Below are 19,490 nucleotides of genomic sequence, written 5' to 3'. Positions count from 1 at the left end.
TGGGGGCTGTCACACACCTGTGATGGGGAGAGACCTGGGGGCTGTCACATACCTGTGAAGTGGAGACATTTGGGTGCTACACATACCTGTTATGGGGAGAAAGGTGGGGGCTGTCAGGCACCTGTGACGAGGAGACACCTGGGGGCTGTCACACACCTGTGATGGGGAGAAAGCAGGGGGCTGTCACTCACTTGTGATAGGGAGAGAGCTGGGGGCAGTCACACACCTGTGATGGGAGAGAGCTGGGGGCTGTCACTCACCTGTAATGGGGACAGAGAGGGGGGCTCTCACTCACCTGGGATGGGGAGAGAGCTGGGTGCTGTCACCCACCGGTTAATGGAAGAGAGCTGGACGTTGTCACGTACCTGTGATATGGAGACAGCTGGGGAAGGTCACACACCTGTGATGGGGAGAGAGGTTGGGGTTGTCACATAACACTTATGCGGAGACAGCTGGGGGCTGTCACATATAATGGGGAGACAGCTGGGGCTGTCATATACCTGTGATGTGGAGACAGCTGGGGCCTGTCATATACTTGTGATGGGGAGAGAGTTGGGGGCTGTCACGCACTTGTGAGGCGGAGACCGCTGGGGGCTGTCACATAACTGTGATAGGGAGAGCGCTGGGGGTTTTTACTCACCTGTAATGGGAAGAGAGATAGGGGATGTCAATCACCTGTGCTGGGGAGAGAGATGGGGGCTGTCACATACCTGTGATAGGGAGAGAGCTGGGGTCTGTCACCTACCTGTGAAGGTGAGAGAGCTGGGCATTGTCATGCACCTGTGATATGGAGACACCTTTGGACGGTCACACACCTGTGATGTGGAGACTGCTGGGGGCTGTCACATACCTATAATGGGGAGACAGCTGGGGGCTGTCACATACCTGTGATGTGGAGACAGCTGGGGCCTATCATATACCTGTGACGGGGAGAGAGCTGGGGGCTGTCACTCACCTGTCATGGGGAGAGACCTGGGGGCTGTCACACACCTGTGATGGGGAGAGAGCAGGGGGCTGTCACTCACCTGTAATGGGGAGAGAGCTGTGTGCTGTCACATACCGGTGATGGGGAGAGTGCTGGGGGTTGTCACACAAAAGTGATGTGGAGAGATATTGGGGCTGTCACTTACCTGTGATGGGGAGGGAGATGGGGACGGTCACACACCTGTGATGGGGAGAGAGCTGGGGGCTGTCACATACATGTGACTGGGAAGGGTGCTGGGGGCTGTCAAGCACTTGTGGTGCGGATACAGCTGGGGGCTGTCACATACCTGTGACGGGGAGAGGGCCTGGGTCTGTCACCTACCTGTGAAGGTGAGAGAGCTGGGCATTGTCACGCACCTGTGATATGGAGACACCTGGGGACGGTCACACACCTGTGATGGGGAGAGAGCTTGGGCTTGTCACATACCTGTGATGTGCAGACTGCTGGGGGCTGTCACATACCTATAATGGGGAGACAGCTGGGGGCTGTCACATACCTGTGATGTGGAGACAGCTGGGGCCTATCATATACCTGTGATGGGGGAGAGCTGGCGGCTGTCACATACCTGTGATGCGGAGACAGCTGGTGTCTTTCAGATACCTGTGAAGTGGAGACATTTGGGGTCTTACACATACCTGTGATGGGGAGAAAGGTGGGGGCTGTCTGGCACCTGTGACGAGGAGACAGCTGGGGGCTGTCACATACCTGTGATGGGGAGAAAGCAGGGGGCTGTCACTCACTTGTGATAGGGAGAGAGCTGGGGGCAGTCGCACACCTGTGATGGGAGAGAGCTGGGGACTGTCACTCACCTGTTATGGGGAGAGAGCTGGGGGCTGTCACACACCTCTGATGGTGAGAGAGATGGGGACTGTCAAACACCTGTGATGGGGAGAGAGTTGGGGGCTGTCAGGCTCCTGTGATGCGGAGACAGCTGGGGGCTGTCAGATACCTGTGATGGGGAGAGAGCTGGGCGCTGTCACTCACCTGTGATGTGGAGAGAGCAGGGGGCTGTCACACACCTGTGATGGGGAGAGAGATTGGGGACTGTCACATACCTGAGTCGCTGAGACAGCTGGCGGTTGTCACATACCTGTGATGGGGAGAGAGCTGGAGGCTGCCATTCACTTGTGATGGGGAGAGAGCTGGGGGCTGTCACTCACCTGTAATGGGGACAGAGAGGGGTCTCTCACTCACCTGGGATGGAGAGAGAGCTGGGTGCTGTCACCCACTTGTAAATGGAAGAGAGCTGGGCGTTGTCACATACCTGTGATACGGAGACAGCTGGGGAAGGTCACACACCTGTGATGGGGAGAGAGGTTGGGGTTGTCACATAACACTTATGCGGAGACAGCTGGGGGCTGTCACATATAATGGGGAGACAGCTGGGGGCTGTCATATACCTGTGATGTGGAGACAGCTGGGGCCTGTCATATACCTGTGATGGGGAGAGAGTTGGGGGTGTCACGCACTTGTGAGGCGGAGACCGCTGGGGGCTGTCACATACCTGTGATGGGGAGAGCGCTGGGGGTTTTTACTCACCTGTAATGGGAAGAGAGATGGGGGATGTCACCCACCTGTGAAGGTGAGAGAGCTGGGCATTGTCACGCACCTGTGATATGGAGACACCTGGGGATGGTCACACACCTGTGATGGGGAGAGAGCTTGGGGTTGTCACATACCTGTGATGTGGAGACTGCTGGGGGCTGTCACATACCTATAATGGGGAGACAGCTGGGGGCTGTCACATACCTGTGATGTGGAGACAGCTAGGGCCTATCATATACCTGTGACGGGGAGAGAGCTGGGGGCTGTCACTCCCCTGTCATGGGGAGAGACCTGGGGGCTGTCACACACCTCTGATGGGGAGAGACCAGGGGGCTGTCACTCACCAGTAATGGGGAGAGAGCTGTGTGCTGTCACACACCTGTGATGGAGAGAGAGCAGGGGGCTGTCTCTCACCTGTAATGGGGAGAGAGCGGTGTGCTGTCACATACCGGTGATGGGGAGAGTGCTGGGGGTTGTCACACAAAAGTTATGTGGAGAGATATTGGGGCTGTCACTTACCTGTGATGGGGAGGGAGATGGGGGCTGTCAGTCATCTGTGATGGGGAGAGAGCTGGGGGCTGTCACATACATGTGACTGGGAAGGGTGCTGGGGGCTGTCACTCACCTGCGATGCGGAGAAAGCTGGTGGCTGTCACATACCTGTGACGGGGAGAGAGCTGGGGGCTGTCACTCCCATGTCATGGGGAGAGACCTGGGGGCTGTCACACACCTGTGATGGGGAGAGACCTGGGGGCTGTCACATACCTGTGAAGTGGAGACATTTGGGTGCTACACATACCTGTTATGGGGAGAAAGGTGGGGGCTGTCAGGCACCTGTGACGAGGAGACACCTGGGGGCTGTCACACACCTGTGATGGGGAGAAAGCAGGGGGCTGTCACTCACTTGTGATAGGGAGAGAGCTGGGGGCAGTCACACACCTGTGATGGGAGAGAACTGGGGGCTGTCACTCACCTGTAATGGGGACAGAGAGGGGGGCTCTCACTCACCTGGGATGGGGAGAGAGCTGGGTGCTGTCACCCACCGGTTAATGGAAGAGAGCTGGACGTTGTCACGTACCTGTGATATGGAGACAGCTGGGGAAGGTCACACACCTGTGATGGGGAGAGAGGTTGGGGTTGTCACATAACACTTATGCGGAGACAGCTGGGGGCTGTCACATATAATGGGGAGACAGCTGGGGCTGTCATATACCTGTGATGTGGAGACAGCTGGGGCCTGTCATATACCTGTGATGGGGAGAGAGTTGGGGGCTGTCACGCACTTGTGAGGCGGAGACCGCTGGGGGCTGTCACATAACTGTGATAGGGAGAGCGCTGGGGGTTTTTACTCACCTGTAATGGGAAGAGAGATAGGGGATGTCAATCACCTGTGCTGGGGAGAGAGATGGGGGCTGTCACATACCTGTGATAGGGAGAGAGCTGGGGTCTGTCACCTACCTGTGAAGGTGAGAGAGCTGGGCATTGTCATGCACCTGTGATATGGAGACACCTGGGGACGGTCACACACCTGTGATGGGGAGAGAGCTTGGGGTTGTCACATACCTGTGATGTGGAGACTGCTGGGGGCTGTCACATACCTATAATGGGGAGACAGCTGGGGGCTGTCACATACCTGTGATGTGGAGACAGCTGGGGCCTATCATATACCTGTGACGGGGAGAGAGCTGGGGGCTGTCACTCCCCTGTCATGGGGAGAGACCTGGGGGCTGTCACACACCTGTGATGGGGAGAGAGCAGGGGGCTGTCACTCACCTGTAATGGGGAGAGAGCTGTGTGCTGTCACATACCGGTGATGGGGAGAGTGCTGGGGGTTGTCACACAAAAGTGATGTGGAGAGATATTGGGGCTGTCACTTACCTGTGATGGGGAGGGAGATGGGGACGGTCACACACCTGTGATGGGGAGAGAGCTGGGGGCTGTCACATACATGTGACTGGGAAGGGTGCTGGGGGCTGTCACTCACCTGCGATGCGGAGAAAGCTGGTGGCTGTCACATACCTATGATGGGGAGAGAGTTGGGGGCTGTCAAGCACTTGTGGTGCGGATACAGCTGGGGGCTGTCACATACCTGTGACGGGGAGAGGGCCTGGGTCTGTCACCTACCTGTGAAGGTGAGAGAGCTGGGCATTGTCACGCACCTGTGATATGGAGACACCTGGGGACGGTCACACACCTGTGATGGGGAGAGAGCTTGGGGTTGTCACATACCTGTGATGTGCAGACTGCTGGGGGCTGTCACATACCTATAATGGGGAGACAGCTGGGGGCTGTCACATACCTGTGATGTGGAGACAGCTGGGGAAGGTCACACACCTGTGATGGGGAGAGAGGTTTGGGTTGTCACATAACACTTATGCGGAGACAGCTGGGGGCTGTCACATATAATGGGGAGACAGCTGGGGGCTGTCATATACCTGTGATGTGGAGACAGCTGGGGCCTGTCATATACCTGTGATGGGGAGAGAGTTGGGGGTGTCACGCACTTGTGAGGCGGAGACCGCTGGGGGCTGTCACATACCTGTGATGGGGAGAGCGCTGGGGGTTTTTACTCACCTGTAAAGGGAAGAGAGATGGGGGATGTCAATCACCTGTGATGGGGAGAGAGTTGGGGGCTGTCACTCACCTGTGCTGGGGAGAGAGATGGGGGCTGTCACATACCTGTGGTGAAGAGAGCTGGGGCTGTCACGCACCTGTGATATAGAGACAGCTGGGGACGGTCAAACACCTGTGCTGGGGAGAGAGCTGGGGGCTGTCACACACCTGGGATGGGGAGAGACCTGGGGGCTGTCACACACCTGTGATGGGGAGAGAGCAGGGGGCTGTCACTCACCTGTCATGGGGAGAGAGCTGCGGGCTGTCACACACCTGTGATGGGGAAAGAGATGGGGACTGTCAAACACCTGTGATGGGGAGAGACCTGGGGGCTGTCACATACCTGTGATGCGGAGACAGCTGGTGTCTTTCAGATACCTGTGAAGTGGAGACATTTGGGGTCTTACACATACCTGTGATGGGGAGAAAGGTGGGGGCTCTCAGGCACCTGTGACGAGGAGACAGCTGGGGGCTGTCACATACCTGTGATGGGGAGAAAGCAGGGGGCTGTCACTCACTTGTGATAGGGAGAGAGCTGGGGGCTGTCACTCACCTCTGATGGTGAGAGAGATGGGGACTGTCAAACACCTGTAATGGGGAGAGAGTTGGGGGCTGTCAGGCTCCTGTGATGCGGAGACAGCTGGGGGCTGTCAGATACCTGTGATGGGGAGAGAGCTGGGCGCTGTCACTCACCTGTGATGTGGAGAGAGCAGGGCGCTGTCACACACCTGTGATGGGGAGAGAGATTGGGGACCGGCACATACCTGAGTCGCTGAGACAGCTGGCGGTTGGCACATACCTGTGATGGGGACAGAGAGGGGGGCTCTCACTCACCTGGGATGGAGAGAGAGCTGGGTGCTGTCACCCACTTGTAAATGGAAGAGAGCTGGGCGTTGTCACGTACCTGTGATATGGAGACAGCTGGGGAAGGTCACACACCTGTGATGGGGAGACAGGTTGGGGTTGTCACAAAACACTTGTGTGGAGACAGCTGGGGGCTGTCACAAATAATGGGGAGACAGCTGGGGGCTGTCATATACCTGTGATGTGGAGACAGCTGGGGCCTGTCATATACCTGTGATGGGGAGAGAGTTGAGGGCTATCACGCACTTGTGAGGCAGAGACCGCTGGGGGCTGTCACATACCTGTGATGGGGAGAGCGCTGGGGGTTTTTACTCACCTGTAATGGGAAGAGAGATGGGGGATGTCACCCACCTGTGGAGGTGAGAGAGCTGGGCATTGTCACGCACCTGTGATATGGAGACACCTGGGGACGGTCACACACCTGTGATGGGGAGAGAGCTTGGGGTTGTCACATACCTGTGATGTGGAGACTGCTGGGGGCTGTCACATACCTATAATGGGGAGACAGCTGGGGGCTGTCACATACCTGTGATGTGGAGACAGCTGGGGCCTATCATATACCTGTGACGGGGAGAGAGCTGGGGGCTGTCACTCCCCTGTCATGGGGAGAGACCTGGGGGCTGTCACACACCTCTGATGGGGAGAGACCAGGGGGCTGTCACTCACCAGTAATGGGGACAGAGCTGTGTGCTGTCACACACCTGTGATGGAGAGAGAGCAGGGGGCTGTCACTCACCTGTAATGGGGAGAGAGCGGTGTGCTGTCACATACCGGTGATGGGGAGAGTGCTAGGGGTTGTCACACAAAAGTTATGTGGAGAGATATTGGGGCTGTCACTTACCCGTGATGGGGAGGGAGATGGGGGCTGTCAGTCATCTGTGATGGGGAGAGAGCTGGGGGCTGTCACATACATGTGACTGGGAAGGGTGCTGGGGGCTGTCACTCACCTGCGATGCGGAGAAAGCTGGTGGCTGTCACATACCTATAATGGGGAGAGAGTTGGGGGCTGTCAAGCACTTGTGATGCGAAGACAGCTGGGGGCTGTCTCATACCTTTGACGGGGAGAGAGCTGGGGTCTGTCACCTACCTGTGAAGGTGAGAGAGCTGGGCATTGTCACGCACCTGTGATATGGAGACACCTAGGGACAGTCACACACCTGTGATGGGGAGAGAGCTTGGGGTTGTCACATACCTGTGATGTGGAGACAGCTGGGGGCTGTCACATACCTGTGATGGGGAGAGCGCTGGGGGTTTTTACTCACCTGTAATGGGAAGAGAGATGGGGGATGTCACCCACCTGTGAAGGTGAGAGAGCTGGGCATTGTCACGCACCTGTGATATGGAGACACCTGGGGACGGTCAAACACCTGTGATGGGGAGAGAGCTTGGGGTTGTCACATACCTGTGATGTGGAGACAGCTGGGGGCTGTCACATACCTGTGATGTGGAGACAGCTGGGGCCTATCATATACCTGTGATGGGGAGAGAGCTGGGGGCTGTCACTCCCCTGTCATGGGGATAGACTTGGGGGCTGTCACACACCTGTGATGGGGAAAGAGATGGGGACTGTCAAACACCTGTGATGGGGAGAGACCTGGGGGCTGTCTCATACCTGTGATGCGGAGAGAGCTGGTGTCTTTCAGATACCTGTGAAGTGGAGATATTTGGGGTCTTACACATACCTGTGATGGGGAGAAAGTTGGGGGCTGTCAGGCACCTGTGACGAGGAGACAGCTGTGGGCTGTCACATACCTGTGATGGGGAGAAAGCAGGGGGCTCTCACTCACTTGTGATAGGGAGAGAGCTGGGGGCAGTCGCACACCTGTGATGGGAGAGAGCTGGGGGCTGTCACTCACCTGTTATGGGGAGAGAGCTGGGGGCTGTCACACAGCTCTGATGGTGAGAGAGATGGGGACTGTCAAACACCTGTGATGGGGAGAGAGTTGCGGGCTGTAAGGCTCCTGGGATGCAGAGACAGCTGGGGGCTGTCAGATACCTGTGATGGGGAGAGCGCTGGGGGTTTTTACTCACCTGTAATGGGAAGAGAGATGGGGGATGTCACCCACCTGTGAAGGTGAGAGAGCTGGGCATTGTCACGCACCTGTGATATGGAGACACCTGGGGACGGTCACACACCTGTGATGGGGAGAGAGCTTGGGGTTGTCACATACCTGTGATGTGGAGACTGCTGGGGGCTGTCACATACCTATAATGGGGAGACAGCTGGGGCCTATCATATACCTGTGACGGGGAGAGAGCTGGGGGCTGTCACTCCCCTGTCATGGGGAGAGACCTGGGGGCTGTCACACACCTGTGATGGGGAGAGAGCAGGGGGCTGTCACTCACCTGTCATGGGGAGAGAGCTGGGGGCTGTCACACACCTGTGATGGGGAAAGTCATGGGGACTGTCAAACACCTGTGATGGGGAGAGACCTGGGGGCTGTCACATACCTGTGATGCGGAGACAGCTGGTGTCTTTCAGATACCTGTGAAGTGGAGACATTTGGGGTGTTACACATACCTGTGATGGGGAGAAAGGTGGGGGCTGTCAGGCACCTGTGACGAGGAGACACCTGGGGGCTGTCACACACCTGTGATGGGGAGAAAGCAGGGGGCTGTCACTCACTTGTGATAGGGAGAGAGCTGGGGGCAGTCACACACCTGTGATGGGAGAGAGCTGGGGGCTGTCACTCACCTGTAATGGGGACAGAGAGGGGGGCTCTCACTCACCTGGGATGGGGAGAGAGCTGGGTGCTGTCACCCACCGGTTAATGGAAGAGAGCTGGACGTTGTCACGTACCTGTGATATGGAGACAGCTGGGGAAGGTCACACACCTGTGATGGGGAGAGAGCTTGGGGTTGTCACATACCTGTGATGTGGAGACTGCTGGGGGCTGTCACATACCTATAATGGGGAGACAGCTGGGGGCTGTCACATACCTGTGATGTGGAGACAGCTGGGGCCTATCATATACCTGTGACGGGGAGAGAGCTGGGGGCTGTCACTCACCTGTTATGGGGAGAGAGCTGGGGGCTGTCACACACCTCTGATGGTGAGAGAGATGGGGACTGTCAAACACCTGTGATGGGGAGAGAGTTGGGGGCTGTCAGGCTCCTGTGATGCGGAGACAGCTGGGGGCTGTCAGATACCTGTGATGGGGAGAGAGCTGGGCGCTGTCACTCACCTGTGATGTGGAGAGAGCAGGGGGCTGTCACACACCTGTGATGGGGAGAGAGATTGGGGACTGTCACATACCTGAGTCGCTGAGACAGCTGGCGGTTGTCACATACCTGTGATGGGGAGAGAGCTGGAGGCTGCCATTCACTTGTGATGGGGAGAGAGCTGGGGGCTGTCACTCACCTGTAATGGGGACAGAGAGGGGTCTCTCACTCACCTGGGATGGAGAGAGAGCTGGGTGCTGTCACCCACTTGTAAATGGAAGAGAGCTGGGCGTTGTCACATACCTGTGATGTGGAGACAGCTGGGGAAGGTCACACACCTGTGATGGGGAGAGAGGTTGGGGTTGTCACATAACACTTATGCGGAGACAGCTGGGGGCTGTCACATATAATGGGGAGACAGCTGGGGGCTGTCATATACCTGTGATGTGGAGACAGCTGGGGCCTGTCATATACCTGTGATGGGGAGAGAGTTGGGGGTGTCACGCACTTGTGAGGCGGAGACCGCTGGGGGCTGTCACATACCTGTGATGGGGAGAGCGCTGGGGGTTTTTACTCACCTGTAATGGGAAGAGAGATGGGGTCTGTCACCCACCTGTGAAGGTGAGAGAGCTGGGCATTGTCACGCACCTGTGATATGGAGACACCTGGGGACGGTCACACACCTGTGATGGGGAGAGAGCTTGGGGTTGTCACATACCTGTGATGTGGAGACTGCTGGGGGCTGTCACATACCTATAATGGGGAGACAGCTGGGGGCTGTCACATACCTGTGATGTGGAGACAGCTAGGGCCTATCATATACCTGTGACGGGGAGAGAGCTGGGGGCTGTCACTCCCCTGTCATGGGGAGAGACCTGGGGGCTGTCACACACCTCTGATGGGGAGAGACCAGGGGGCTGTCACTCACCAGTAATGGGGAGAGAGCTGTGTGCTGTCACACACCTGTGATGGAGAGAGAGCAGGGGGCTGTCTCTCACCTGTAATGGGGAGAGAGCGGTGTGCTGTCACATACCGGTGATGGGGAGAGTGCTGGGGGTTGTCACACAAAAGTTATGTGGAGAGATATTGGGGCTGTCACTTACCTGTGATGGGGAGGGAGATGGGGGCTGTCAGTCATCTGTGATGGGGAGAGAGCTGGGGGCTGTCACATACATGTGACTGGGAAGGGTGCTGGGGGCTGTCACTCACCTGCGATGCGGAGAAAGCTGGTGGCTGTCACATACCTATAATGGGGAGAGAGTTGGGGGCTGTCAAGCACTTGTGATGCAAAGACAGCTGGGGGCTGTCACATACCTGTGAAGGTGAGAGAGCTGGGCATTGTCACGCACCTGTGATATGGAGACACCTGGGGACGGTCACACACCTGTGATGGGGAGAGAGCTTGGGGTTGTCACATACCTGTGATGTGGAGACAGCTGGGGGCTGTCACATACCTGTGATGTGGAGACAGCTGGGGCCTATCATATACCTGTGATGGGGAGAGAGCTGGGGGCTGTCACTCCCCTGTCATGGGGATAGACTTGGGGGCTGTCACACACCTGTGATGGGGAAAGAGATGGGGACAGTCAAACACCTGTGTTGGGGAGAGACCTGGGGGCTGTCTCATACCTGTGATGCGGAGACAGCTGGTGTCTTTCAGATACCTGTGAAGTGGAGATATTTGGGGTCTTACACATACCTGTGATGGGGAGAAAGTTGGGGGCTGTCAGGCACCTGTGACGAGGAGACAGCTGGGGGCTGTCACATACCTGTGATGGGGAGAAAGCAGGGGGCTGTCACTCACTTGTGATAGGGAGAGAGCTGGGGGCAGTCGCACACCTGTGATGGGAGAGAGCTGGGGGCTGTCACTCACCTGTTATGGGGAGAGAGCTGGGGGCTGTCACACACCTCTAATGGTGAGAGAGATGGGGACTGTCAAACACCTGTGATGGGGAGAGAGTTGCGGGCTGTAAGGCTCCTGTGATGCAGAGACAACTGGGGGCTGTCAGATACCTGTGATGGGGAGAGCGCTGGGGGTTTTTACTCACCTGTAATGGGAAGAGAGATGGGGGATGTCACCCACCTGTGAAGGTGAGAGAGCTGGGCATTGTCACGCACCTGTGATATGGAGACACCTGGGGACGGTCACACACCTGTGATGGGGAGAGAGATTGGGGTTGTCACATACCTGTGATGTGGAGACTGCTGGGGGCTGTCACATACCTATAATGGGGAGACAGCTGGGGGCTGTCACATACCTGTGATGTGGAGACAGCTGGGGCCTATCATATACCTGTGACGGGGAGAGAGCTGCGGGCTGTCACACACCTGTGATGGGGAAAGTCATGGGGACTGTCAAACACCTGTGATGGGGAGAGACCTGGGGGCTGTCACATACCTGTGATGCGGAGACAGCTGGTGTCTTTCAGATACCTGTGAAGTGGAGACATTTGGGTGCTACACATACCTGTTATGGGGAGAAAGGTGGGGGCTGTCAGGCACCTGTGACGAGGAGACACCTGGGGGCTGTCACACACCTGTGATGGGGAGAAAGCAGGGGGCTCTCACTCACTTGTGATAGGGAGAGAGCTGGGGGCAGTCACACACCTGTGATGGGAGAGAGCTGGGGGCTGTCACTCACCTGTAATGGGGACAGAGAGGGGGGCTCTCACTCACCTGGGATGGGGAGAGAGCTGGGTGCTGTCACCCAGCGGTTAATGGAAGAGAGCTGGACGTTGTCACGTACCTGTGATATGGAGACAGCTGGGGAAGGTCACACACCTGTGATGGGGAGAGAGGTTGGGGTTGTCACATAACACTTATGCGGAGACAGCTGGGGGCTGTCACATATAATGGGGAGACAGCTGGGGCTGTCATATACCTGTGATGTGGAGACAGCTGGGGCCTGTCATATACCTGTGATGGGGAGAGAGTTGGGGGCTGTCACGCACTTGTGAGGCGGAGACCGCTGGGGGCTGTCACATAACTGTGATAGGGAGAGCGCTGGGGGTTTTTACTCACCTGTAATGGGAAGAGAGATAGGGGATGTCAATCACCTGTGCTGGGGAGAGAGATGGGGGCTGTCACATACCTGTGATAGGGAGAGAGCTGGGGTCTGTCACCTACCTGTGAAGGTGAGAGAGCTGGGCATTGTCATGCACCTGTGATATGGAGACACCTGGGGACGGTCACACACCTGTGATGGGGAGAGAGCTTGGGGTTGTCACATACCTGTGATGTGGAGACTGCTGGGGGCTGTCACATACCTATAATGGGGAGACAGCTGGGGGCTGTCACATACCTGTGATGTGGAGACAGCTGGGGCCTATCATATACCTGTGACGGGGAGAGAGCTGGGGGCTGTCACTCACCTGTCATGGGGAGAGACCTGGGGGCTGTCACACACCTGTGATGGGGAGAGAGCAGGGGGCTGTCACTCACCTGTAATGGGGAGAGAGCTGTGTGCTGTCACATACCGGTGATGGGGAGAGTGCTGGGGGTTGTCACACAAAAGTGATGTGGAGAGATATTGGGGCTGTCACTTACCTGTGATGGGGAGGGAGATGGGGACGGTCACACACCTGTGATGGGGAGAGAGCTGGGGGCTGTCACATACATGTGACTGGGAAGGGTGCTGGGGGCTGTCAAGCACTTGTGGTGCGGATACAGCTGGGGGCTGTCACATACCTGTGACGGGGAGAGGGCCTGGGTCTGTCACCTACCTGTGAAGGTGAGAGAGCTGGGCATTGTCACGCACCTGTGATATGGAGACACCTGGGGACGGTCACACACCTGTGATGGGGAGAGAGCTTGGGGTTGTCACATACCTGTGATGTGCAGACTGCTGGGGGCTGTCACATACCTATAATGGGGAGACAGCTGGGGGCTGTCACATACCTGTGATGTGGAGACAGCTGGGGCCTATCATATACCTGTGATGGGGGAGAGCTGGCGGCTGTCACATACCTGTGATGCGGAGACAGCTGGTGTCTTTCAGATACCTGTGAAGTGGAGACATTTGGGGTCTTACACATACCTGTGATGGGGAGAAAGGTGGGGGCTGTCTGGCACCTGTGACGAGGAGACAGCTGGGGGCTGTCACATACCTGTGATGGGGAGAAAGCAGGGGGCTGTCACTCACTTGTGATAGGGAGAGAGCTGGGGGCAGTCGCACACCTGTGATGGGAGAGAGCTGGGGACTGTCACTCACCTGTTATGGGGAGAGAGCTGGGGGCTGTCACACACCTCTGATGGTGAGAGAGATGGGGACTGTCAAACACCTGTGATGGGGAGAGAGTTGGGGGCTGTCAGGCTCCTGTGATGCGGAGACAGCTGGGGGCTGTCAGATACCTGTGATGGGGAGAGAGCTGGGCGCTGTCACTCACCTGTGATGTGGAGAGAGCAGGGGGCTGTCACACACCTGTGATGGGGAGAGAGATTGGGGACTGTCACATACCTGAGTCGCTGAGACAGCTGGCGGTTGTCACATACCTGTGATGGGGAGAGAGCTGGAGGCTGCCATTCACTTGTGATGGGGAGAGAGCTGGGGGCTGTCACTCACCTGTAATGGGGACAGAGAGGGGTCTCTCACTCACCTGGGATGGAGAGAGAGCTGGGTGCTGTCACCCACTTGTAAATGGAAGAGAGCTGGGCGTTGTCACATACCTGTGATACGGAGACAGCTGGGGAAGGTCACACACCTGTGATGGGGAGAGAGGTTGGGGTTGTCACATAACACTTATGCGGAGACAGCTGGGGGCTGTCACATATAATGGGGAGACAGCTGGGGGCTGTCATATACCTGTGATGTGGAGACAGCTGGGGCCTGTCATATACCTGTGATGGGGAGAGAGTTGGGGGTGTCACGCACTTGTGAGGCGGAGACCGCTGGGGGCTGTCACATACCTGTGATGGGGAGAGCGCTGGGGGTTTTTACTCACCTGTAATGGGAAGAGAGATGGGGGATGTCACCCACCTGTGAAGGTGAGAGAGCTGGGCATTGTCACGCACCTGTGATATGGAGACACCTGGGGACGGTCACACACCTGTGATGGGGAGAGAGCTTGGGGTTGTCACATACCTGTGATGTGCAGACTGCTGGGGGCTGTCACATACCTATAATGGGGAGACAGCTGGGGGCTGTCACATACCTGTGATGTGGAGACAGCTGGGGCCTATCATATACCTGTGATGGGGGAGAGCTGGCGGCTGTCACATACATGTGATGCGGAGACAGCTGGTGTCTTTCAGATACCTGTGAAGTGGAGACATTTGGGGTCTTACACATACCTGTGATGGGGAGAAAGGTGGGGGCTGTCTGGCACCTGTGACGAGGAGACAGCTGGGGGCTGTCACATACCTGTGATGGGGAGAAAGCAGGGGGCTGTCACTCACTTGTGATAGGGAGAGAGCTGGGGGCAGTCGCACACCTGTGATGGGAGAGAGCTGGGGACTGTCACTCACCTGTTATGGGGAGAGAGCTGGGGGCTGTCACACACCTCTGATGGTGAGAGAGATGGGGACTGTCAAACACCTGTGATGGGGAGAGAGTTGGGGGCTGTCAGGCTCCTGTGATGCGGAGACAGCTGGGGGCTGTCAGATACCTGTGATGGGGAGAGAGCTGGGCGCTGTCACTCACCTGTGATGTGGAGAGAGCAGGGGGCTGTCACACACCTGTGATGGGGAGAGAGATTGGGGTCTCTCACTCACCTGGGATGGAGAGAGAGCTGGGTGCTGTCACCCACTTGTAAATGGAAGAGAGCTGGGCGTTGTCACATACCTGTGATACGGAGACAGCTGGGGAAGGTCACACACCTGTGATGGGGAGAGAGGTTGGGGTTGTCACATAACACTTATGCGGAGACAGCTGGGGGCTGTCACATATAATGGGGATACAGCTGGGGGCTGTCATATACCTGTGATGTGGAGACAGCTGGGGCCTGTCATATACCTGTGATGGGGAGAGAGTTGGGGGTGTCACGCACTTGTGAGGCAGAGACCGCTGGGGGCTGTCACATACCTGTGATGGGGAGAGCGCTGGGGGTTTTTACTCACCTGTAATGGGAAGAGAGATGGGGGATGTCACCCACCTGTGAAGGTGAGAGAGCTGGGCATTGTCACGCACCTGTGATATGGAGACACCTGGGGACGGTCACACACCTGTGATGGGGAGAGAGCTTGGGGTTGTCACATACCTGTGATGTGGAGACTGATGGGGGCTGTCACATACCTATAATGGGGAGACAGCTGGGGGCTGTCACATACCTGTGATGTGGAGACAGCTAGGGCCTATCATATACCTGTGACGGGGAGAGAGCTGGGGGCTGTCACTCCCCTGTCATGGGGAGAGACCTGGGGGCTGTCACACACCTCTGATGGGGAGAGACCAGGGGGCTGTCACTCACCAGTAATGGGGAGAGAGCAGTGTGCTGTCACACACCTGTGATGGAGAGAGAGCAGGGGGCTGTCTCTCACCTGTAATGGGGAGAGAGCGGTGTGCTGTCACATACCGGTGATGGGGAGAGTGCTGGGGGTTGTCACACAAAAGTTATGTGGAGAGATATTGGGGCTGTCACTTACCTGTGATGGGGAGGGAGATGGGGGCTGTCAGTCATCTGTGATGGGGAGAGAGCTGGTGGCTGTCACATACCTATAATGGGGAGAGAGTTGGGGGCTGTCAAGCACTTGTGATGCGAAGACAGCTGGGGGCTGTCACATACCTGTGACGGGGAGAGAGCTGGGGTCTGTCACGTACCTGTGAAGGTGAGAGAGCTGGGCATTGTCACGCACCTGTGATATGGAGACACCTGGGGACGGTCACACACCTGTGATGGGGAGAGAGCTTGGGGTTGTCACATACCTGTGATGTGGAGACAGCTGGGGGCTGTCACATACCTGTGATGTGGAGACAGCTGGGGCCTATCATATACCTGTGATGGGGAGAGAGCTGGGGGCTGTCACTCCCCTGTCATGGGGATAGACTTGGGGGCTGTCACACACCTGTGATGGGGAAAGAGATGGGGACAGTCAAACACCTGTGATGGGGAGAGACCTGGGGGCTGTCTCATACCTGTGATGCGGAGACAGCTGGTGTCTTTCAGATACCTGTGAAGTGGAGATATTTGGGGTCTTACACATACCTGTGATGGGGAGAAAGTTGGGGGCTGTCAGGCACCTGTGACGAGGAGACAGCTGGGGGCTGTCACATACCTGTGATGGGGAGAAAGCAGGGGGCTGTCACTCACTTGTGATAGGGAGAGAGCTGGGGGCAGTCGCACACCTGTGATGGGAGAGAGCTGGGGGCTGTCACTCACCTGTTATGGGGAGAGAGCTGGGGGCTGTCACACACCTCTGATGGTGAGAGAGATGGGGACTGTCAAACACCTGTGATGGGGAGAGAGTTGCGGGCTGTAAGGCTCCTGTGATGCAGAGACAGCTGGGGGCTGTCAGATACCTGTGATGGGGAGAGCGCTGGGGGTTTTTACTCACCTGTAATGGGAAGAGAGATGGGGGATGTCACCCACCTGTGAAGGTGAGAGAGCTGGGCATTGTCACGCACCTGTGATATGGAGACACCTGGGGACGGTCACACACCTGTGATGGGGAGAGAGATTGGGGTTGTCACATACCTGTGATGTGGAGACTGCTGGGGGCTGTCACATACCTATAATGGGGAGACAGCTGGGGGCTGTCACATACCTGTGATGTGGAGACAGCTGGGGCCTATCATATACCTGTGACGGGGAGAGAGCTGGGGGCTGTCACTCCCCTGTCATGGGGAGAGACCTGGGGGCTGTCACACACCTGTGATGGGGAGAGACCTGGGGGCTGTCACATACCTGTGAAGTGGAGACATTTGGGTGCTACACATACCTGTTATGGGGAGAAAGGTGGGGGCTGTCAGGCACCTGTGACGAGGAGACACCTGGGGGCTGTCACACACCTGTGATGGGGAGAAAGCAGGGGGCTGTCACTCACTTGTGATAGGGAGAGAGCTGGGGGCAGTCACACACCTGTGATGGGAGAGAGCTGGGGGCTGTCACTCACCTGTAATGGGGACAGAGAGGGGGGCTCTCACTCACCTGGGATGGGGAGAGAGCTGGGTGCTGTCACCCACCGGTTAATGGAAGAGAGCTGGACGTTGTCACGTACCTGTGATATGGAGACAGCTGGGGAAGGTCACACACCTGTGATGGGGAGAGAGGTTGGGGTTGTCACATAACACTTATGCGGAGACAGCTGGGGGCTGTCACATATAATGGGGAGACAGCTGGGGCTGTCATATACCTGTGATGTGGAGACAGCTGGGGCCTGTCATATACTTGTGATGGGGAGAGAGTTGGGGGCTGTCACGCACTTGTGAGGCGGAGACCGCTGGGGGCTGTCACATAACTGTGATAGGGAGAGCGCTGGGGGTTTTTACTCACCTGTAATGGGAAGAGAGATAGGGGATGTCAATCACCTGTGCTGGGGAGAGAGATGGGGGCTGTCACATACCTGTGATAGGGAGAGAGCTGGGGTCTGTCACCTACCTGTGAAGGTGAGAGAGCTGGGCATTGTCATGCACCTGTGATATGGAGACACCTTTGGACGGTCACACACCTGTGATGTGGAGACTGCTGGGGGCTGTCACATACCTATAATGGGGAGACAGCTGGGGGCTGTCACATACCTGTGATGTGGAGACAGCTGGGGCCTATCATATACCTGTGACGGGGAGAGAGCTGGGGGCTGTCACTCACCTGTCATGGGGAGAGACCTGGGGGCTGTCACACACCTGTGATGGGGAGAGAGCAGGGGGCTGTCACTCACCTGTAATGGGGAGAGAGCTGTGTGCTGTCACATACCGGTGATGGGGAGAGTGCTGGGGGTTGTCACACAAAAGTGATGTGGAGAGATATTGGGGCTGTCACTTACCTGTGATGGGGAGGGAGATGGGGACGGTCACACACCTGTGATGGGGAGAGAGCTGGGGGCTGTCACATACATGTGACTGGGAAGGGTGCTGGGGGCTGTCAAGCACTTGTGGTGCGGATACAGCTGGGGGCTGTCACATACCTGTGACGGGGAGAGGGCCTGGGTCTGTCACCTACCTGTGAAGGTGAGAGAGCTGGGCATTGTCACGCACCTGTGATATGGAGACACCTGGGGACGGTCACACACCTGTGATGGGGAGAGAGCTTGGGGTTGTCACATACCTGTGATGTGCAGACTGCTGGGGGCTGTCACATACCTATAATGGGGAGACAGCTGGGGGCTGTCACATACCTGTGATGTGGAGACAGCTGGGGCCTATCATATACCTGTGATGGGGGAGAGCTGGCGGCTGTCACATACCTGTGATGCGGAGACAGCTGGTGTCTTTCAGATACCTGTGAAGTGGAGACATTTGGGGTCTTACACATACCTGTGATGGGGAGAAAGGTGGGGGCTGTCTGGCACCTGTGACGAGGAGACAGCTGGGGGCTGTCACATACCTGTGATGGGGAGAAAGCAGGGGGCTGTCACTCACTTGTGATAGGGAGAGAGCTGGGGGCAGTCGCACACCTGTGATGGGAGAGAGCTGGGGACTGTCACTCACCTGTTATGGGGAGAGAGCTGGGGGCTGTCACACACCTCTGATGGTGAGAGAGATGGGGACTGTCAAACACCTGTGATGGGGAGAGAGTTGGGGGCTGTCAGGCTCCTGTGATGCGGAGACAGCTGGGGGCTGTCAGATACCTGTGATGGGGAGAGAGCTGGGCGCTGTCACTCACCTGTGATGTGGAGAGAGCAGGGGGCTGTCACACACCTGTGATGGGGAGAGAGATTGGGGACTGTCACATACCTGAGTCGCTGAGACAGCTGGCGGTTGTCACATACCTGTGATGGGGAGAGAGCTGGAGGCTGCCATTCACTTGTGATGGGGAGAGAGCTGGGGGCTGTCACTCACCTGTAATGGGGACAGAGAGGGGTCTCTCACTCACCTGGGATGGAGAGAGAGCTGGGTGCTGTCACCCACTTGTAAATGGAAGAGAGCTGGGCGTTGTCACATACCTGTGATACGGAGACAGCTGGGGAAGGTCACACACCTGTGATGGGGAGAGAGGTTGGGGTTGTCACATAACACTTATGCGGAGACAGCTGGGGGCTGTCACATATAATGGGGAGACAGCTGGGGGCTGTCATATACCTGTGATGTGGAGACAGCTGGGGCCTGTCATATACCTGTGATGGGGAGAGAGTTGGGGGTGTCACGCACTTGTGAGGCGGAGACCGCTGGGGGCTGTCACATACCTGTGATGGGGAGAGCGCTGGGGGTTTTTACTCACCTGTAATGGGA

This window comes from Balaenoptera acutorostrata, chromosome 2 (assembly GCF_949987535.1).
Source record: "Balaenoptera acutorostrata chromosome 2, mBalAcu1.1, whole genome shotgun sequence".
NCBI classification, from domain to species: domain Eukaryota; kingdom Metazoa; phylum Chordata; class Mammalia; order Artiodactyla; family Balaenopteridae; genus Balaenoptera; species Balaenoptera acutorostrata.
This window is presented reverse-complemented; position numbering follows the sequence as displayed.